Source organism: Takifugu flavidus, chromosome 14 (assembly GCF_003711565.1).
Source record: "Takifugu flavidus isolate HTHZ2018 chromosome 14, ASM371156v2, whole genome shotgun sequence".
Classification (NCBI taxonomy): domain Eukaryota; kingdom Metazoa; phylum Chordata; class Actinopteri; order Tetraodontiformes; family Tetraodontidae; genus Takifugu; species Takifugu flavidus.
The window spans coordinates 416,503-433,152 of NC_079533.1; positions in this window are offsets into that span (position 1 = coordinate 416,503).

Below are 16,650 nucleotides of genomic sequence, written 5' to 3' on the forward strand. Positions count from 1 at the left end.
TACTTGGTCAATACAATCCTCCATTCGGGGCAAGGGAAACACATCTGGTTTGGTTACACCATTTACCTTCCTAAAACCAGTGCACGGCCTAAAGGAAGAGTCAGGTTTTCGAATAAGGAGACAAGGTGACGCCCAGTTAGACCTTGAAGGCTCTGCAATTTTATTGTCTAGCATATACTGTACCTCCTTATCCAATTGCACCCGTTTCTCAGGAGAAACTCGATAAAAACGTTGATTAATTGGCTCAGCACTGCCCACATCAATGTTGTGCACTATTAAACCTGTTCGGGATGGAACGACTGAAAACACCTCAGGAAAACTGTTTATGAGTTCAACTAATTTAACTCATTTGTCCTCATTCAGCTGCCCCAGAAAGTTAGGTAATGCTTGTAACGCTTCAGAGTTTTTAAGACATCCATGCAAAACTCTATCAGGTGATACCTCTCCTTCTCCCTCTGCTGACCCCCCCACCAGAACCAACCTGGTCAGCGGCCTCATTAACACAAAGAGCTGGGTTTCCCCCTGACAGAGATGTACGTGCACCAACAGGCAGTGGGGCTCGAGCAAAATAAGGCTTCATCAGATTGATTTGACAAATTTTCCTCCGTTTAGGCATAGCAACCATATAGTCCCGCTCAGAGGCCTTGCGCAATACAGTAAACGAGCCAGCAAAACAAGCTTGAAATGGTGAACCCACTACTGGCAACAAAACCAGGACTTGGTCCCCAGGAGTAAACTGCCGTTGCTCAGCACAACGGTCAAACCATTCCTTCATCTTCTTCTGGGAAGTTTGTAATTTCTCGCAACACAGCCAAAGGTCCACGCACAGTGTGTCCACAAATCAAATCATTAGGGCTAAACCCCGTACTTTCCTGAACCACCTCTCTGGCCGAAAGCAGCAACCAGGGCAATCCCTCCTCCCAATCACGACCAAGCTGTGATGGATGTTAAATTGTTGTAATGCCTGTGCAAACAACTTAGAAGTGAAATTGGAGCCTTGATCACTTTGCACCACTTTTGGAATGCCAAACATTGAAATAAACTGAGTCAGCGCCTTAACTACGGATTTAGCAGTTATCGATCGCAACGGGTACGCAGCAGGGTAACGGGTAGCTTGACACATGACCGTTAACAGATATTGGCTACCAGACTTTGAAGGAGGCAACGGTCCCACACAATCAATGATTAAATATTCCATTGGCGAACCAATAGCTGGAATTGGATACAGCGGTGCTGGAGCAATGGACTGGTTAGGCTTACTGGTCAACTGACAAGTATGACAAGTTTTGACAAAGCTTGAAACATCCCGTCTTAAACGAGGCCAAAAACAAACAACCCAGGATGCGAGCGCAGGTTTTCCTGACCCCCATGTGCCCTGCAATATCATCATGTGATGTCTTTAACACCAGGTCTCTGAATTTTAACGGTACCACTATCTGGATGACAGCTTTGCCTAAGAGGTTGTCCACATGAGGAACCCAATTCCTCACCAGAAGGCCATGGAGTATAAAGTAACCCTGAGAAGCATCATTAAAGTCCTCCATGGGAGAAACTTGTTCAAACAACTCTCAATGAAGGACCTACTTTTTGCTCCTTTCTAAACTCACCATGTGGGAGAGACTGCAGAGGGACAGGTATGAAAAGAGGCATTTTCTCGGCCTTCTTTTCACAAGCAGCACTAATGTTAGTCTGGGCCATAGCACGGGTTACTGCACAGGCGGTAAACACTTCTGACACAGGGGCACACTCCTGGGACATGGAGGGCACCAGAACAGGAGCATGGTCGGCCTGGAACCCCACCTGATCTGGCCACACCCGATCACCTGCCAAGTCATTACCAAGGATCAGGTCTACCCCATCAACATGAAGTTCAGGGCGAACAGCCACTTCTACCTCACCTGACACCAAAGCAGAGGTAAGTTCCATTTTGTGTAATCGGACAAAGAGAGGGACCAAACCCATTCCACGGACAACCACACACTTACGAGTATCAGTATCTGAGCTGAAAGGCAAGATTGCCTCTCGCACAAAAGAGTCTAACGCACCCGTGTCTCATAAAATGGTCACAGAAATCTTTATCAGTCCCTGGAATGGACACCAAGCCTTTAGAAAGAAATGCTGAATAATCTGCTTTCATATCCAGTTTTGGACTGCAGCGCAACCCCAGACATACCCCATGGTGCAACCAAAGCACTAGACTTAACCTGCCCAAAATTTGCCCTGGGTTTGTCAGGGCACTGATTTTTCCAATGACCCTTACGCTTGCAATAATTACAAGTACTACCATCTTCAGGCCTTTTCCAAGACGGACGTTCAACCCAGGGGGGTGAAACTGACTCCAGCCTCCCAGGGGGGAAATGGCTCTTATGAGTCAAAACATACTCGTCAGCTAGCACAGCTGCTTCTTGAGGAACTTTAACCTTTCTTTCATTTATAAAGGTAGCTATACTGCCAGGCACACAGCTTTTTAGTTGCTCAAGAATAATTAGGTTACTCAGTTGTTCAAGGTTTCAACGCCAGATGCAACACACCAACGATTAAATTGAGTGTCCAAATCACGCACAAATTCCACATGAGTCTGTGTATCCTGTTTTCGAACACTCCTAAAGCGCTGCCTATAAGCTTCAGGGACCAATTCGTATGCTCTCAACACCGCTGCCTTGACATGGTCATAGTTTCGGCCCTCTGATTTGGAAAGTGAGGCAGAAGCTTCCTGTGCCTTGCCAATCAGAACACACTGAAGAAGGAGGGTGCGATCATCATCAGACCAACCCCTGGTCTCTGCCACTCTCTCAAATAAGGAAAAAAAAGATCTGGATCCCTCTCTGTGAAGCTTGGAACCAAACGCAAATTAGTTAGTACATCAAAAGCACCCTTCTCTGGAACAGAACCAGTATTTAACAGCTTTCCTTCCTTTAACACTAGAAGTCCCAGCATTTTTCTGTCTACGTAGAAGACCCACACAGAGGCCATTTGGCCTGACCACTTTTCCCGAATACACTAATCACTCATTTTGTTATGGTAATGAGGCTGTTAGTGGCAGTGTGTTGGGTGAGGGGGTCACACCTTACAGAGAATGAAGAATAAAAACACATTCACTCGGAACAGGTCCAGGTCCAGTTGACAGAGAAAACTACCTTGGATACAATGACCTGGATGATTGAGAATCTACACAGACAAAAACACATTCTATTCTAAAATGTGAACCTGTGAATGTCCCATGTGACCATAACGACTCATCGACTGCAACCAGACAATTGTTTGATGGATAAATACCTCAGTGCACATGGACTATCGCTTCAGTTCCCTCAAGAATTTTGTGGTGAAAGAAGCTCCTCTCCAAGGAACGAAGATGCAGAGAATCAACATTCAACAGGCATTGGAAATGATCCTGGATGGAGCAAACCCTTGCGACTCGGATGGAAAAGACATCAACCTTCAGATGGATTCAGACTCCGAGCTGTCTCAGTCGTCTTCAGGTAAGATTTCATTTCATATTATTTCCTATTTTACATTTCATTTCAGTGAGGAAGTTGTAAAATATAGCACCATGTGAATAGAGCCTCCATTTTGTTTCTGAGTGCGGCCTGCCGTCATTTTTGTTTGATTCTACTTCTCCTGAGGTGTCTGCACCTTAGCCAACCTATTTGAGATGTTCTGGGATTATTATTATTAGCTTCTATGCTTGCATTTGTGATATCATTTGACTTTCCCATTGCTCATAATTCCATTTTTTTCACACTACAGATGAGGAGACTGCTCCCCAACCAAAAAAGAGAGCTCGGCTGGGGACTGATGTGACAGAGACTGCGAAAGACGGCACAGTATGGCATGAAGAACAGGTGGGAGCGGGTCCACATTTCACCCCGCCATCGCCATACAACGCAGATGGAGAGCCAACAGCTGAGGCCAGGAGGTCAATCACAAGTCGTCTTCAGAGCTTCCTGTGTTTCGTCACTCTGGACATGCTTGGTATCATTTGAGACTGTACAAGTTCAACATGCAAAGCAAACGGAGCATGTGGATTGGTTCATGGGCCTCTCTGAACTAATGGCATTTATTTCCATCACCATCATGCAGGCAATCTTCAGGGTGCCATCACTGCGTGACTGCTGGTCGAAAAACCTGGGAAGCCAACATATCATCGAAACCATGTCCCGAGGGCGTTTCCAAAACATCATGCATCACCTGCGCTTTGATGACAGAGACACCCGCAGCGAGCGAGCACAGACCGATAAGTTTGCTGCAATTTCGAACATATGGGGATTGTTTGTCACCAACTGCATCACATCCTACATCCCTGGTCGACACATCACCATCGACGAACAACTTTTCCCGTCCAAGACTCGCTGCTGTTTCCTACAGTACAGTAAACCAGACAAGTTTGGGATCAAGTTTTGGGTGGCGTGTGACTTGAAAACCAAATACGTCTGCAATATCCTCCCATATCTTGGCAAGGACCCCACTCGGCCTCGTGGGGAGAGAGTGTCTGAGAGTGTAGTCATGAGGCTGATGGAACCATTCCTGGACGAGGGCAGAAATGTTACCACGGACAATTTCTTTACATCACTGTCACTTGCAAAACGACTACTTAGCCGGAATACAACCATCCTCGGCACAGTCAACAAGATTCGCCAAGAAATTCCACTGTCAACTAGACAGATGCACCGCAATGAATTTACCACCCAAGTATTTTCAACCACTGGTGCCACACTGACTGTGTATGCGCCCAAGCGGAAGAAGACTGTATATGTTCTCAGCAGCATGCACAGCATGATTCAGACACAGGATACCACCAAAAAGAAGCCAAACACCATCACACTCTACAACACAACAAAGTGCGGCGTCGATGTCATGGACCAGATGGTGCGAGAGTACACTGTCCGCGCAGGAACACGGCGCTGGCCAGTAGCAGTGTTCTATAACATGATAGATATGGCAGCACTGAATGCACACGTGCTCTATCAGTTATGCACCGGGAGGCAGGAGAGACGGGTGGAGTTCCTGCTGGAGCTTGCAAGAGAGTTGGCTCAAATCCACGTGGGTAAGAAAAAGGCCCAAAAGGAAAAATTATTTCGGCAACAACCCTCCACACCACAACTAGGAAAAAGAGCCAAGTGTCAGGCTAAAATTAAATGTAAGGACAATAATGCAACTGTGCGCTGTGTTGACTGCTACCGATTTACATGTGGGAAATGCCCAAAGGAGCAATGGCAGTGCCAGGATTGTGAGTGACTGCTCAAATGTATTTCACTCATAATGCATGGTTTTTCATTCTTTGTAAATATGTTTTGTTTTTTTAACAATAAATGTCAGTGTGTTGATCCCTTCCTTCCTGTTGATCCTTTCCACTGCATACAGCTCATAGTCCAGTTTAAGTCTTTATGGCTATGTTCACTGAGGTATTTATCCACCTCACAACTAAAGCTTGCTCTCAAAAGAACCTCCTGAGCTGTAAGGTATGTCCCCTCCCCCACACAGGTTCAAGTGGCTCCGGCCATGTGCCACTAACAGCCACATTTCCATAACAAAATGAGTGTCCACAGGGGGGACTTGGGACCAATTGGCCGTCTTGTGGGTTTTCTACGTAAAAAGGCCAAATGGCTGCTGAGACTCCACCCTGGCTGATGGCATGAACAAAGATTTTTTACTCAGCTCCTTAGTTACCAATATTTTATCTTCAATCACCTTTTCTTTCACAGCCACCCTTAGCGTTTCTTTCAGCTTTTTATCTGTGATTTCAATTCCAAAGTGCTCAGCAATTTTCAAAAGTTGATCTTTGATACATTGGTCCAAGAACTCCTCAGTGGGAGACTGAACAAACTCCTCCACCAAGGAAGCCATACTCCGTTGTACCTCCAAACAAGAGTCATCAACCCCCTCTACCATAGACTGGAACAATCTTCCTAACTAAGCTCAACCCTAGTCTTCAAGCAGTTACCGGTGAGAGGCTTTTAATCACAGAACCCAGCGGGTCTGGAAAGCACCTGCTATGCAGCCACTTCCAGGAACCCCTGGACGTGAACCTGAGCATATAGCTCTACTCACTTTCACCACCACATAAAAGTTGCCACCACAGGTTCCCTACACAGAACCCCTGGGATAAACCTACCAGGGGGTGAGACTCCAAAAACACCAGAAAAACTCACCGGTCTTCTGAAAAACTTACACAAAAACTTAATCAAAACTAAGCACTGACACCATCACCTAAAGTGTATTCCTCCCTCTAAATCAAATCCTTTCCCTAATTGATTGGACGAGCCCCCATTTTGTCATGAACCAGCTCAGGGCTCAGACAAATTAGGGAGAACACACAGGATGGATTTTAGAACAAAGGGAATTTATTGATGGATAATACAAAACAACAAACCAAAACAGAACACCCAAGCAGACCAGGAGGAAGCCAAGCAAGAGAGTGACTGCCAAGACTGTGGAGCATTTATAGCCCTCACAGCTGATCAATCCAGGTGAGCTGGAGCGCCACTTAGCAGCACTTGGCCCACCCACTGCCTGCAGAAGGGAGGAGACAACAGAGAGGCAGGCAGAGAGAAAGACACAGCCAGGTCGTCACACCTGACAACCTGCATCATGGACTACATCAACTTCTGTGTGGAAAATACCGTGCCTACAAGGAAGGTTCGGTGTTTCCCCAACAACAAACCCTGGGTGACCCCTGATCTAAAAGCCCCGCTGAATGAGAAGAAGAGGGTTTTTAGATCTGGGGACAAGGAGGAGCTGAGGAGAGTCCAGAAGGAGCTGAGAAGAGGGATAAGGAGAGGCAAGGACAGCTACAGGAGGAAGCTGGAGGAGCGCCTCAAGGGCAGCAACGCCAGGGAAGTCTGGAGAGGCCTAAAAACCATCTCAGGCCACACAAAGGACAGCGGGAGGGGCCCTGAATCTGGGGGCCTGGACTAGGCAAATGAGTTGAATTCCTTTTTCAACAGATTGTGACTGTGCTTCCCCTCCCTCTCCCACTCATCAAAGCCCAGACATGACTGTGCTGTCACATCACCATCCCCCCTCTCCCCCCGTAACACCTCCGGCACCGGCAGCTCTCTCCTCACACCACGCCACCTCCCTCCACCCCCTGCCAGATCGACCCTCCCAGTCCAACCCCTGTCCTCACCCACCAGGAGTCACACCTCGCCTCTCCATTACAGCTGATCAGGTGAGGAAGGAGCTGAGGAGGACCAAGACAAGGAAAGCTACTGGCCCTGATGGCATCAACTCCAGACTACTCAATGATTGTGCAGACCAGCTCTGTGGAGTACTCCTGCACATCTTCAACCTGAGCCTCAGTCTGGAGAGAGTTCCACTACTGTGGAAAACATCATGTGTGGTTCCGGTTCCTAAGACTGCGCACGCCAGGGAGCCCAACCACTTCCGGCCAGTGGCTTTAACCTCTCACCTGATGAAGACCATGGAGAGGATCGTTCTCACACACCTCCGACAGCTGGTGGACAGCAAGATGGACCCTCTACAGTTTGCATATTGACCGGGCATTGGTGTGGATGACGCTGTCATCTACCTGCTGCACCGGTCACTCTCACACCTAGAGAGCACCAGGAGCACTGTGAGAGTCATGTTCTTTGACTTCTCCAGTGCCTTCAACACAGTCCAGCCATCATTGCTGAGAGGGAAGATGGAGGGAGCCGGAGTCGACGGTCACCTGGCTGCCTGGACCATCGACTACCTCACCAACAGACTACAGTACGTCAGGCTCCGCGACTGTGAGTCCGACGTGGTAGTCTGCAGCACGGGGGCACCACAGGGTTCAGTTCTCTCTCCTTTCCTCTTCACTCTCTACACATCTGACTTCAGCCACAGCTCGGAGAGCTGCCACCTCCAGAAGTTCTCCGATGATACAGCCATCGTTGGACGTGTGTCTGAGGGGAACGAACTGGAATACAGGGAGGTCATCACCAACTTTGTTGCCCGGTGTGGACTAAACCATCTGCGCATCAACACCAGCAAGACAAAGGAGGTAGTGATCGACTTCAGTAGGAAGGCTCCTCACACTGCACCCGTGAACATCCAGGGTCTGGACATTGAGATCGTGGAGGAGTACAAATACCTGGGTGTTCACCTCAACAATAAACTGGACTGGACTCATAACACAGACGCCCTGTACAAGAAGGGCCAAAGCCGTCTCCATCTGCTGAGGAGACTGAGGTCCTTTGGAGTGTGCAGGTCACTGCTGAGGACTTTTTATGACTCTGTGGTGGCATCGGTGATCTTCTACCTACGCTGTGGTCTGCTGGAGCTGTGGAAGCTCAGAGAGGGACAGGAAGAGACTCAACAAGCTGGTCAGACGGGCTGGCTCAGTCCTGGACTGCTCTCTGGACTCCATTGAGGAGGTGGGTGAGAGGAGGATGTTGGCCAAGCTGACATCAATTATGGACACCCCCTCTCACCCCCTACACAAGACTGTGGGGGCCTTAGGCAGCTCCTCCAGCAGCAGACTGTTACACCCACAGTGTAAAAGGGAACGTTATCGCAGGTCATTCATCCCAACTGCTGTCAGATTGTTCAACATGCACAACTCTTAATGCAGCACCAATAACCCAGGGTTGGCATATTTGCACTAACTAACCATACAGTGGGGCAAAAAAGTATTTAGTCAGTCACCAATTGTGCAAGTTCTCCCACTTAAAAAGATGAGAGAGGCCTGTAATTTTCATCATAGGTACACTTCAACTATGAGAGACAAAATGAGAAAAAAAATCCAGAAAATCACATTGTCTGATTTTTAAAGAATTTATTTGCAAATTATGGTGGAAAATAAGTATTTGGTCAATAACAAAAGTTCATCTCAATACTTTGTTATATACCCTTTGTTGGCAATGACAGAGGTCAAACATTTTCTGTAAGTCTTCACAAGGCTTTCACACACTGTTGCTGGTATTTTGGCCCATTCCTCCATGCAGATCTCCTCTAGAGCAGTGATGTTTTGGAATGCCCTTGCTGATGGAAGGAGATTTTCTCACGATACATGGCCCCATTCATTCTTTCCTTTACACGGATCAGTTGTCCTGGTCCCTTTGCAGAAAAACAGCCCCAAAGCATGATGTTTCCACCCCCATGCTTCACAGTAGGTATGGTGTTCTTTGGATGCAACTCAGCATTCTTTCTCCTCCAAACACGACAAGTTGAGTTTTTACCAAAAAGTTCTATTTTGGTTTCATCTGACCATATGACATTCTCCCAGTCCTCTTCTGGATCATCCGAATGCTCTCTAGCAAACTTCAGACGGGCCTGGACATGTACTGGCTTAAGCAGGGGGACACGTCTGGCACTGCAGGATTTGAGTCCCTGGTGGCGTAGTGTGTTACTGATGGTAGCCTTTGTTACTTTGGTCCCAGCTCTCTGCAGGTCATTCACGAGGTCCCCCCGTGTGGTTCTGGGATTTTTGCTCACCGTTCTTGTGATCATTTTGACCCCACGGGGTGAGATCTTGCGTGGAGCCCCAGATCGAGGGAGATTATCAGTGGTCTTGTATGTCTTCCATTTTCTAATAATTGCTCCCACAGTTGATTTCTTCACACCAAGCTGCTTACCTATTGCAGATTCAGTCTTCCCAGCCTGGTGCAGGTCTACAATTTTGTTCCTGGTGTCCTTTGACAGCTCTTTGGTCTTGGCCATAGTGTTAAACAAACAGGTTCAAACAGGTGCCATTAATACAGGTAACAAGTGGAGGACAGAGGAGCCTCTTAAAGAAGAAGTTACAGGTCTGTGAGAGCCAGAAATCTTGCTTGTTTGTAGGTGACCAAATACTTATTTTACTGAGGAATTTACCAATTAATTCATTAAAAATCCTACAATGTGATTTCCTGGATTCTTTCCCCCCATTTTGTCTCTCATAGTTGAAGTGTACCTATGACGAAAATTACTGGCCTCTCTCATCTTTTTAAGTGGGAGAACTTGCACAATTGGTGACTGACTAAATACTTTTTTGCCCCACTGTAACTACCTCTGGGAGGTCTTATTTGCACATCTTATTTGCACCTTCATTTTTTTTTCTTCACACTGTCCGACACTCCTTCTGAACATAATTTTAATTTCTGTATATACTGTATAATGTACATAGCAATGTACATAATGTAAGAGTCTTTTTATTTTTTTTCTCTTAGTACTTTTCTGTATTGTACACCACGGGCTACCTGTCACGGAGTGAGCCGTGCCACTGACGCACACACGTTTGCATTTCATTTCCATTCCGTTCTGTCTTGGTTTACTTGGTTTAAGCATTTCACACACACCACTTTTTACCATAGCTTCTTATTGGAATACATTGTAGCCGACATGCACGGCATGGCCAACCGGCATTTATGTTACAATTATTTCCACCCAAGTAAACAACGCGCGTCATATTGCCTCACCGTGTCACCTCCCGTCTGTTTAACATTGCCCAAAGAATCACACTCACACTATGGCTGTTTAAAAGCATCAAGGTTTATTTGTTTGTCATTTATCAAAAGCACCAATATTTCAATAGCTCACCAGCAGGACATACTTCCCGGTTCGGGGAAACCGATGGACTGTTCAATGATTGTATCCATGGAGGGGTTTCGCCAGGTGCTACGGCACAATCTATTTTAGCGGGGGTGTTTTATAAGAGTAAGTTGAACATGTATTTTACTATGCACTGGGTGGTTTTTGGTGGTGGACATTTGTTTTGGACATTTTACGCATATTTTGTATTTTCTTTTCGGTTGTTGTTTTGAGTTTCGACATGTATTAGTTACAGTAATAATTTTGATAAATGGTTTAACCTGTGGGAGGGGCTACAGGTATAAAAGCCCTGTAGTAGGCCCCAGACGGGGTTCTTCTTTTTGGTTAGTGAGTGGTCGGTTGGGGGTTGTTGAGTTGGTTGGTCGTTGTTTTGGAAAAAAGGAAATTGATGGGAAAAGAGTTAAAGTTGTGGTGTATAAAAGTGTGCAGGGTCTGTAAGGTATCCTGTGGATTTAGCCTGGCATCTTTCGGAGGCACAGCACTGTAAATATTTGCACCCTTTTTGAAACATAGAAAAATAAAGTCTATTTTTGGAAAAAGAGGAACGTCCATCTCCCTCTGTCTCCTCCACCGCCGATCATCCTTGCGACACTACCGCTGTAACGTGCGATTTCCCCGATGTGGGATCAATAAAGTCTTTTATCCTGATCCTTACTTACACCATTTTTAAAGCCAACAAGTGTTTTTCAGGACAATAGAGTAGAAATAATAGAATGTCTTGGTCGAAGCTCAGGATCAGAATTATTTCGTCTCTTTATCTTCCAAAGAAGAACTTCTTTAGACTGAACTTTTGTTTCTTCTTTTGTTTCTTGTCACGGAGGAGTTGCTGCAAAGACAAAGATCATTTATTAGATTCAAGAATGTGACATCAGTCAGAAACACAGAAGGAGGTGGAGGCAGCTCACCTGCAGCTGGACGAGTCTCTCGCTCAGGAGTTGGATCTCCTTCCTGTTGGAGGTCTCCTTTTCCTCCGAGATCCTTTCCTGGTTCCCCAACATCTCCTCCAGCTTCCTCTGGGTCTCAGTCCAGATCACTTCACACTTTGTGAGGTCGGACACCATCTGTTTGGTCTTGAGCTGAGTCTGGTGTCTCAGCTCCTGATCAGCCAGCTCCTTGCAGCATTGTTCTTGGAGACGGGCACATTTTTCTTCTGCCTGCTTTAGTGCTGCCGCTGAGTGCTGCTCAGCAGGGCCAAGGTGTCCGCGTGATCCTCAGCAAGCGTTCTCCTCTCTCTGCTCCACCCTGGATATCTGCTGGTCTTTTCCCACCAGAAGTCCCTTCAGGTGCCTGATCTCTTGCTGCCAGCTCTCTTCTGATGGCTGCATTCTTTGGGAGCTCCTGCACTCCTGCAGAGATTCTCCTCAGTTCTCCTCCTTCAGCTGCTGAGGCTTCCAAGGCTGCGGCTCCTCCTTCTTGGACACGGGGTCCAGCCTGGCTTCATTCTTGCAGCTCTGTCCTCTGGATTTCCTGACATCATCCAGAGCTCTGGAAAACAACTGAGTGAAGAAGCACAATGACAATTTACAATAAATGCACTCTTGTTTTAAATCCCCTGAATTCAATGTCGTCTGTACTTCAATGGGATATAAAGGGAGATGCTCCAATGCATGTCTGGATTTTATTGACTTATATTTAGAGATGATTCTTATGGAGATCACTAAGTATTAAGTAAATCAAATATATTATAGCGATGGAAACGTACGCTATTGCTTTCAAAATGTCAGTGAGTGTCAGTTTAAATTAAAACCCAAATACAAAGACTAATAATCAACAGTCAGTGACGTAATTAAATAAATGGCAACAAGCCAGGGTGGTGTTTGAGTGACTCCTGAGTGAAGCGTGTTACCCTGCTGACTCCTCGATGTCCTGTTGCCATTCTGCTGGATTAGAAGGTTCCAACTTCTGTAATAAAATAAGATTTCCAAGTGGTATAATGGTCTAACACAACTGATGCCACCCATGTGTTTATTTGCCTTTATTGGTCCCCTTATAACATGGATTATTAGTCTTTGATGTGTGGACATAAAAGGTCCCTTGAAAAGGTCCTTTGTGCCAAGTGTATCATTTAAATGGCATTTAAAGCATTGATTTAGTCCTGGCATGGGAAACTTCCTCCTGTCTAAGTGAACCTTGAACCTTGTTTGATTCGACTGGAATAACGTAGAATATATGGTGTGGATTTAGTTTCCATGTTGATAATGCACAGATTGGTGTAGCATAGCAGAATTATGGCATTAGAGCAGAATTGTTCCCTACAGTAAGCTGAAAAACATGACTCCCTTTAAACCATTTTTAGACAGAAATATAAAAAAACCTGCAGAAAAAATGCTGTCTACTATCACTTAAATATGAAATCTAGAATTCAAATTGTGGATTGATATGAATGATCCAGCGACACCATCAGATATCCATTCAAAGGTGCATGAATGATGAGGGCGGCCTACTTCACTTCTGAGTGCTCCCCTCATGGACTTGTCATTATTGGGAAAAGCTATTAAGAGACTTAAAAAAGCAGGTCAGAAAAGAGCCCTGATGTGTGAACACACATGAAGAAAGCACAGTTTTTCTAAATACGTGTATCACTGACAACAGAAGTCCAGCAGGAGCTTCTCATACCTCCAAAGCCTGTTCCTTCATAGAACACTAGCAGGTAGCAGGTGCTACGTCACCGTCATTGCTAACATAAGTGATGCATTCACAGCAACATCAATAATGACCACAGGAACTGGAGGACAGAAAAGCCACTTTTTTTTGGAGTTGTATATCGGCCCCCTGCTGCACTGTGGCCAAATTAACCAAGAGTCACAGTGTTTTAGATCCACGTATCCCTTCTTCCCTTAGTACTGAAGACTTCATGAGCTTCTTCACTGATTAAGTTCGAGCTATCAGAGAGAAAGCTAACCAGGCCATCCCACAACTGGACCATCACCAGATGTGCTGACTGTGGGAACATACAGGTTCTCCAACGAGCCCTTAAACTCCTTCACTCCTCTATATTTTTCTGAGGCCTCTTCGCTAATTCAGAAATCCATGACCACCACGTGTCTTTTAGATCAGCTGCACGTCATTAAGGCGGCCATCAAGCATTGTGTGTTTAAGAAGGTGTTTCCGGTAAATTTTTTCAAATTAAAACCATGGCAACCAACTATGGCGACATCACAGCATCCCTGCTGTCGTAGCTGGACAACCCAGAATCTTCAAAACTATGTTTTACGCCCAGTTGCAAATTCTTTCATGAATTAAGATTCAAGTTCAATTCTTTATTATGACTAGTAGGTTTATTTTGAAAATAACAGCAACCGTTCCTGTAGTAATTTCCTGTTTGAGCAGTCACACATCATCCGTCACTGAGGACTTTGAGTGTCTTGGTCAGTGATGGGAGGTGGGTAAAGCACACATGTCTGTGTAAATTCTCAGTCATCCAGGTCATTGTATCCAAGGTAGTTTTCTCTGTCAACTGGACTGGGTTTCTTCTCTTGAAAACGTTTCGTCTTCTATCCAGAAGGCTTCTTCAGTGTCTGATGTAGACAACCTGATTGATAGTTTAGACCTCTACCAAGAAGCCTCCTCTGCTAAGGTAAACTGGGAGAAGAGAAGCTCTGCAGGTTGGCCCGTGGACAGGTAGGGACAGACCAAGGCTACCAGGAAACCTCAGCTGAGGTAGACAGGGCCTGAAAGTCTTAGGTGTGTTCCTTGGGACAGAAAACCTTGAAAAGAAGAACTGGGAGGGTGCTATGGAGCAGGTGTCCAGACTGTCTAAGTGGAAATGGCTGCTACCTCAGCTTTCCTACAGGGGCAGAGTCCTGATTGTAAATAATTTGGTTGTCGACTCTTTGGCACAGACTGAAAGTCTTACTGTCACCTGTTGGTCTAATCGAAGGAGTTCAGAAGATGATTGTGGACTTTTTCTGGTCAGACCAGCACTGGCTAAGGTCTGCAGTGCTGTACCTGCCAGTACAGGAGGGAGGACAGGGAATGGTGGACATCACATCTCGTGTCACAGCTTTCAGACTGCAGGTGGCACAAAGACTGTTGTACAGTTTTGGTGTGCCGTGGACGGATATGGCCTTTCTGTTGTTAAGAAAGGCTGGGCAACTGGGGTACGACAAACACTTGTTCCTGCTTCAGCCCCATTATGTGGACCTTACTGGTCTTACACCCTTCTACCAGTCAGTGTTGAAGGCATGGCAGTTTTATTGTTTAAATTCAAAGCTGTGAAAACACCAGAGATGTGTATCTTTGAAGAGCCACTTTTTGGAAAAAGCCTCATCACTTCTCGGGTCCTGTCTTCCCCTAGCCTGAGGTCCAGACCGAGGGAGACCGGAATTGTGAAGCTGGGCCACTTGCTGAAGACCTCTGTCCCTGATTTTTCTGACGGGCTCGACATGAGGTCCAACAGGCTGCTGCTCCAGCTTGTAGGAGAGGTCTATGCTTCCCTGCCGGAGGCCCTAAGAGTCTTTGTGTTGAAGCCTTCTGTGTCCAATTTGTGGGATGATGAGTGAGTATGTTTTTCCCTCCTTGGTTGTCCGTCCAGCTGTTGGACAGTGGCAGCCCGAGGAAGACGACCTGCTGTCCCTGAAGTCTTCGGTATCAGCAGATTTTGAAGGTGTCGGGAGAAAGGATCTCTACCTCTTGGCTGTGAAGGTCAGAAACTTGTGCTCCCTGGAAGGGCTGAAGGTGTCGAGATGGACTAGTTTTTTTGGCGCAGGCTCTTCCCCGGGGGGTTGTTGGCGGTCCCTGTACAAACCTCCTGTTGATAAACGGACAGGAGACAAACAGTGGAGGATTGTACATGGGGCCATAGCTACTAACAGGTATCTGGTGCACCTTGACCCTAGCACAGGGGATAGCTGCCCTTTCTGCTCCCAGTCAGAAACCATCTACCACCTCTTTGTCCAGTGTCCCAGACTGGTGGGGCTGTTTGGACAGCTACAGAGGTTGTTTGGTTAGGTGAGGGTTTTTCTTTCAGGTTGTTTATCCTTGATCCACACTACCATGCTAGGAGGAAGGCTGCACACCAGTTGGTCAGTGTCATCTCGGGGACGGCTAACTTAGCCATATGGAAGAACAGGAAGAACCGGGTGAAAGGTCAGGGGTCAGAGGACGTGGTGGCCAAGATGACTGGACTGCTGGCAGCTCAGCTCAGGGTGGAATTTAATTTTTTATAAACTGACAGAACAAATTACCACATTTAGAGACATCTGGGGAGTGACAGACGTCCTTTGTTCAGTTAGGGAGAATTATTTGATTTTTGACAGGTCTCCAATGTCTCCCTCTGAAATGTATAAATAAATGTAAATAGTCTGTAAATAAAGGTATTTTTAAATCTCTCACTCTCCTCTCCCTTAACTCTGAGGTAACCACATCTCCTGACTGAAGAGCAGCATTTGCTTTGATTGTCATCACCTGTTGATCCTCAATCTCACCATTTGATTTTGTAAATAAAGCTTTTTACTCAGCGTTGGTTCCACCTTCCTGCATGTTCAGGTCCATCCTTGTGCTCCCGATCGTTTGGTAACAGAATGATCTGACAACAATGGCCCCAGTAAACAGTGAGGCTTTTTGGACTCTGCTGGCTTCTTAGGGCATATCAATCACCCAAAATGATTAACTGCAGACAGAGATCTGGAGCTCCGTCCAGGAGCTTTCCGCTACTGTTTCCGGACCCAGCCACCCCATATCCCTGGGCTCGCTCTGTCGGTCAATCAGCCTGTCAGGAGAGAGCTCACTTCTCCAGACGCCAGCGGTGCTTGTTTCCCAGGCACCTCAGGAACCTTACCATCCCATTGGGAGGAAGGTAGTTTTCTGTTCGCGTTCTCTTGGCTTCGACATACAAAGAGTCATTTAGGGCCTGGATAAGCAGTCAGCAACAATGGAAATATGAAAGCGGAATCCACAGTCAACGGATTGTTCACCCAATGAGAGCTACTCTCGGGTAGAGCAGGTGTGTAGTGCGTCTGCATTGGTGTGGCGAGGATATCGCTCCACCTACTGCGGTCTTCCTCATTTGGCCTCCAGTAACTCCGGCAGAGACGTTTCACACTCACAAGTCTTGAGCGGTCTGGTGTGGAGGCCTCAGACAGCTGTGGTACGTTGGGGCTGCAGAGGTGGCCCTTGGCGTATTTCGGCTGGGGGCCA